Source organism: Poromitra crassiceps (assembly GCF_964638095.1).
Source record: "Poromitra crassiceps genome assembly, chromosome: 8".
Classification (NCBI taxonomy): Eukaryota; Metazoa; Chordata; class Actinopteri; order Beryciformes; family Melamphaidae; genus Poromitra; species Poromitra crassiceps.
In genome coordinates this window covers 52,860,306-52,866,952 of record NC_139629.1, presented here as the reverse complement: position 1 = coordinate 52,866,952, position 6,647 = coordinate 52,860,306, and positions in this window count along the sequence as shown.

The following is a 6,647-nucleotide window of genomic DNA, read 5'->3' as shown; positions in this document are numbered from 1 at the left end:
TAATGCACCTCTAAGCTGGTATGCTGCCAACCAGCACGAACACTGAATACAAATAAGCAGAACCTTTTAACTGTAACAACACACTGTTTTTATTTCTCATAACTATTCAGCTTAACTTTTCTTCAAACATCAACATAATAAACAAAATAATACTTTTGCCTACTAGTGCAACTTGAGAAGAGGCTAATACGAACAATAGTGCAATCAGAATGGACTGGCAAAAAAAAATATATATATATATATTTTTTAGGTTTTTTCGGTTCGCACGTGATCAAACCGGTTTGGGCTCGTATACCGAACCGAACCGGTAAAACCGGAAATCGACCCATGCCTAGGTAGATGTTCAGGTGGCACTTGGCAAGATGGAGTGTCGGAGCATCATTAGCGAGAGGATTAGTCGGCAGTGGCAGCAGGAGTGGGAGGGTGACCATAAAGGGAGGAAACTATTCAGTATCCAACATTCTGTGAGAGCTGGTAGCAGGGTGAGCATGCCTAGGTCAGATGACATCAAACTGACCAGGCTTAGATTAGGGCATTGTGGGCTGATGATCATGGGGAAACATAAAGATGGCAAGTGTGAGCATTGTGGAGTATTAGAAACTGTGCAGCATGTACTATTGCAATGTTCACACTATGCAGAGGAAAGGAGGGAATTATTTATTGAGCTGGGCAAACTGGGAGTTAACACATTCACTGCCAGCAGTTTTTTTTTTACTGTAGGTAGCTTCTGCCAAGTTTTTTTTTGAGGATTCTGGCTCATCTTTCAAGAGCCGAGGATTATTTTCTGCTAAGATTTTGTGAACACAAAATATCTGAAAAGAACTAATAGAATGTGTGCTTTCTGTCTAAAAGAGTTAGTTTGTAGAGTTAGTAGTTATGTAGGCATTAGCAGTTGAATACAGCATGGTTTCAGCGTCTGAAAATTTAAGCTGAGATAAATGTCTTTTTGTGAAATTCGATAGAACAGTCACTTTAACCATTTATTTTTGGCGTAAGACGTCAGACATCTAAACAATAGTTTTGAACAGTAATTTCCTCCATAGCAGCACCCTCACCCCCCTCTCCTTCAAACTCCTCCCTCCGTGTGTGTTCTCCTCCCTCCGTGGCTGCAGCGGTACAAGCGAGGCTCTGCCTGTCTGTGCTGCCTGGCTGCTGGCGGCTGCTCTTTGGGCGAGTCTGCATGGGGCTCGTTCGTTTGGGTTGTGAGCTCAGCTGGAATGAAGCTGCGTGCGATTGTGGGCTTTCTGCCGGTGTTTCAAAGTGTGTTGCACCCATAATCTATTATGCAAATTTGCAATCCCCCACCGCCAGCTCCCAGCGCGAAAGCGAAAGCGTTTTCGCCAATCCATTTTACAGTATGAGAATGGTTTCCTCGCGCGTTCCCCTGCAGTTTTGGCTCTGCTTTTTCTAGTCTGGAGAGCACTGTCGCCACTTAGTGGGTCGGTGGAATGGGTTGTACACGTTCGGTGGCTCCCATATTTTTATAGGAGACGTGGGGGACGTTGATCCACGTCCCACCGTCAATTTTTTTTTTTTTTTTTTTTTTTGACGAGTTGACTCGTCAACGGCAGTCAACCGTTGGATTTTTTTTGACGAGTCAACTCGTCGACGGCAGTGAACGTGTTAACACATTGACTGCCAGCCCTTTTTTCAATGCTGTAGGTAGGTTCTGCCAGGTTTTTTTTTGAGGATTCTGGCTCATTTTACAAGAGCCGAGGATTCTTTTCTGTTAAGACTTCGTGAACACCAATCATCTAAAAAGAACTAATAGAATGTGTGCTTTCTCTGTCTAAAAGAGTTAGTTTGTAGAGTTAGTAGTTATGTAGATATTAGCCGTTGAGTACAGCATGGTTTCAGAGATTTTCAGAGAGTTTTGAGATAAATGGATTTTTAGAACCACCTCACGTGCCTGTGATTATGGGTGCCCTTGGGCAAGTCTGTATACTGTATTGTGTGTGTGTGTGTGTGTGTGTGTGTGTGTGTGTGTCTCCAAACTCCTCCCTCCGTCTGTGCTGCTGCTGCTGGCTCCGCGGCCGCTCTCGGGCAGTCTGGATTACTGTAAAACGGGCTCATTCGTTTCTTGAGGTGTCGGCTGAGAGCTTTGAAGAAGCTTTTGCGATTCTGGTCTTATTTATGCTCAAAGGTACTCGAGTGTGTGTGTGTGTGTGCGCGCGCGCGCGCGTGTGTGTGTGTGTGTGTGTGTGTGTGTGTGTGTGTGTGTGTGTGTGAAATCGAAAGCGTTTTCGCCCAGCTATTTCCTTGAGAATGGCTTTCTCCCGCGGACCCGCGGCTGTTTTTGCTCGGCTTTCTCTCTGTCTGGAGAGCACTGTCGCCACTTAGCTGGTCGGTAAAATAGATTATACACATTCTCTTCCTCCAATATTGGTATAGGAGACGTAAAAGGGGTGGATCGATGTCCCACCGTCAAATTTTTTTTTTTTTTTTGTAAGCCGAGATATCTCGTCTTTGGCACTCAACGGTTGGATCCTGTAAGCCGAGATATCTCGTCATTGGCACTCAACGTGTTAAAAGCTTTTCCCTTAAAACACTGTTGGGTGATGGGGTGGCACAAATAAATAGTGTTAGGGAAGTAGTTCGCTTCCTTGTAGCTACAGACCTGTATCAGAGGATATACAGTAGGTCAATGTGCAGTGACGTAGTTTAACAGTGTGAGGCAGCAATGCACCAACCCGTGCCTAGTCTGCCGGAAACCGAAAGAAGAAGAAGAAGGTTGTGTTTGTCAGTTCGCGCTCAACAGGCTCCCTGAAACAGCTGTAAGTCCATCTAGGGGAGCGTAATTGCAGTAGGTGTGTTAGGTAATAATAATAATTATTATTATAATAATTAATAATAATTAAGCAATATATCACGGGAGCAAGTGTGTTGTGGTGAATATATCCCCCTGATCAGTTGTTATCCCACTCGGCCTGCGGCCTCGTGGGATAACAACTGAGCAGGGGGATATATTCCACAACACACGCTGCTCGAGTGCTATATTGCTTTTATAAAAGGGTTCCAAGTATAATAATATAATAATAATAACACTATAAGTCCGACTGGCATGGTATTCTGAGAGTCAGTTGAAACACTACTGTAAGGCGGGACCTCTAGCAAGAAGATAGACGTGCGGGTGATTTGATTGGATCGTTCTGGAGACTGAAGTCGACATTGGCCAATCCTGGCGCTTGCTGCGAACCTGAGAGCTTTTTGCAAAGTCCGACACCAGAGCTGTACCAAGTAACGTTACGTCTTATTTAGAGATGCGGGGTTAAGAGTGAGGGCAAGCGAGAGAGGGCTTAAGACATTAGCCCGCGTCTATTCTTGTACAAAACATCATTTTCTGCGAAGTATTAGTAAAGTTATAAGCGAAGATCGATTCACAAGGATCTGAAAGGTGTCTCCGCCATTTTGTTTTCAAAGCCTTTTAGTAAGAGAGTTGCGCCATCATGCGTCCATAATGACTCATTGTACAAAGACTTGAAGCAGTAGTGACCCTGGCATTCTCAGGGCTTGCCCGACACCAACTAACGTTACGGGGTTAAATGCGGAGTTAACAGCCTTTCTTTTGCAAAGAAGACATTAGCCCGCATCTATTCTTGTACAAAACATCATTTTCTGCGAAGTATTAGTAAAGTTATAAGCGAAGATCGATTCACAAGGATCTGACAGCTGTCTCCGCCATTTTTTTTTTCTACGTTGTCATTTGAGGTAAGCCTTATTATTACTCTCTTAGTAAGAGAGTTGCCATGGCAACCAATAACCCATGGCCATGGGTTATTGAACTCGGTTACTGGAATTATACAATGGCTGTGAACCAATCAGATTGCTTGATTTGAGAGAGCCATTTTATAATAATCTATAACCAATAGAATGGGTCTTACACCTCACAACAATCACAGCATCAACCATTTTACCCATAGTATTAACACAGGCGAACACACAAACCTGATTTTGATCAGTTTTTGCATTTTTGCGCTATGGATGAAGTTCAACATTAAAAAAAATGGTGCAAATGACATTTTGATAGAATTCATCTTCACATTGACATGTAGGCTACTCATTCAAGAATTTTCTTTCAACAGTGCAAACAGCAATTTTACATATTCTTTTGAATAGACAGACCTGCAAGAGTTTATATCATTCGTGCAAAAACAATATTTTAGATTTCAGATGAAATCTTCTGAACAAAAGAACAATTAATTATTGAAAAGTATGGATTTAGACTGGGGAGCTCTGATTACTGTATAACCATAGCAGCAAACTCGTGGAGAGTGGAAACAGGTGACTGACGCAAACCACTCAGAAATCATTCACTTAGTTAGTGCCCTATTTTGGGATCAAAACGGTGACTGTCACCTAAAGGTGACTAGTTTGCCTTGCAGGTATGAAACAAGTTTAAACTTTACACCTGCATAAAGGTCCTTACACATCGGGAGCGTTTTCTTCCGTGCGATTAGACTACTAGAGAGTCTCATACTGAAGTGGAATTCTATTCATTCCAATCTTTATTTTATACTGAGTGAAGAATACATGTGTTTTGGAGAAGCGTGTAAACAGATTAGCAGGGAAGAAGAGTTTAGTTCCCCTTCCAACTAACGTAAATTCCGGACTATAAGCCGTGGCTTTTTCCCCGTTTTTTGGCCTTTTTTGGCCCCTGCGGCTTATTTTTTTTTTTTTTTTTTTTTTTTTTTTTTTTTACCTTTATTTATACAGGGAGGGCTCTTGAGAGCGGGCTCTCATTTACAAGGGCGCCCTGGTACAACAATACACATACAGGAAAACAAAAATTGCAGACAGACAAGACAAGATTAAATACTGTACTGTACTTAAGTACATTAAATAAAACATGCGCACTCCTCGCGCTTGGTACTCTCGATGTGCGCTTTGAAGGACTCTAGGGGGATGAAGAGTTCCAGTTTCAAAATATCCTGGAGACTGTTCCATTTGTTAGGGGCAAAGAAAGAAAAGGCCGTCTTTCCGAGTTCAGTCCTCGCACGTGGAATGAGTAGTCTGATATGAGACTGTGAGCGGGTATGATGACTTGTGTTGTTCTGAGTAAGGAGTGAAGACAGATAAAGGGGAAGCTTTCCAATTAGTGCTTTGTAAATAAATAAAAGGCAATGTTGCTCTCTTCGAGCCGACAGGGAGGGCCAGCCCACTTTTTCATACAGTATACAGTGGTGTGTACTAGAGCTGTCACGATTCCTCGAGTACCTCGAATAACTCGAATAATTAAATTGATCGAGGCCAAAATGATTCGCCTCGACACGCATCTGAGTAATAGAAGAGAGTGGGTAAAATAGAAATTCCGACGGAACCTTAAGGCAACACGCGAGAGCGCGTTACTTACGTCAGTACGTCACTCTACCTGAAAACATCAACAAACGGGTCCACCCGAAAATGTGGCTACACTTTCCCAAGATAGACTCAGACAACACTGGTTGCAACATTTGTGATGTGAATTGCAAAGCTGGCCAGGGAAACACCTCAAACTTGAGGAAGCATGGTCAAACATAAGATATATTTACAGTAGCTAAATGCTGAAGACTGTAACGTATTACTAGATAGGCTGAGGGTGAATGAAGCAGGCAGCGCACCGCAGGTAACGTTAGCAGCACCTCCTCAGCTGTAACGTTGAGAGAGGCATCGACTACAACATCAGGTAACGTTATTTAATTAGCTAGCGTTAGCTGGATAAGTTGTTTCACTGCCGTTGTAGTTGTTAGATAACGGGGCTTTTCACTGTCTTCACAACGACTGCAAAACAGAGATCGTTAACGTTAGCGTTAACGTTAACGCTAACGTTGCTGCAGTAATTGTCAAGGGTTTAACAGAACGTATTTCCTCAGCCTGTATAGTAGCTATCAACATGAAATAAAAAGCATTTGACAGCTTAAACCCGTGGCTTTTTATTTGGAAGGGTTACATTTGCCGTAATCTTTATTAACATTTCTTAAAATGCATTAGAATCTTTTTATTTTTATTTTTTTGGGTTAAAGATCTTTTTTTTTTAATTAACATTAGAGCAAATATAATACGAAAAGCCAAAGGGTTAAGCTCTCAAATGCTTTTTATTTTATGTTTCTATGTACTACAGAGCCTGAGATATGAAGGCTTTAGTGAATACCGACCGCTCTCTCTGAGAAGTTTGGACCGTTTTCTGTGAGAAATACAAAGCTCAACCTATTAACGTTAGCGGCTAATTTAACAGCGTTTTGTGTGTGTGTGTGTGTGTGTGTGTGTGTGTGTGTGTGTGTGTGTGTGTGTGTGTGTGTGTGTGTGTGTGTGTGTGTGTGATCACACTAGCCTGTTGGTGTGTGAGAGAGAAAGAGAGAGTGAGTGTGTGTGAGAGAGAAAGAGTGTGTGTGTCATGCAGCTGTAAGGTAAATGAAGGATGTAAACTAGCTAGTAAGCCATTCATTCATATTATTTAACGGTTGCTGTACACTGGAAGAACTCAAACGTCAGGTTGAAAAGATGAATGGTGCCACTGCCAGTTCTATGCAATTAAAAAATAAAAATGTTGTTTTTTCTAAGAAAGAAACTAATGTAGTTGTTTATTTGAAGAGATTTATCTTATTTTTTGGTGTATATTTACGATAAGCCTTTGAAAACACAAAAAAGGGTTCTTATCCGATTACTCGATT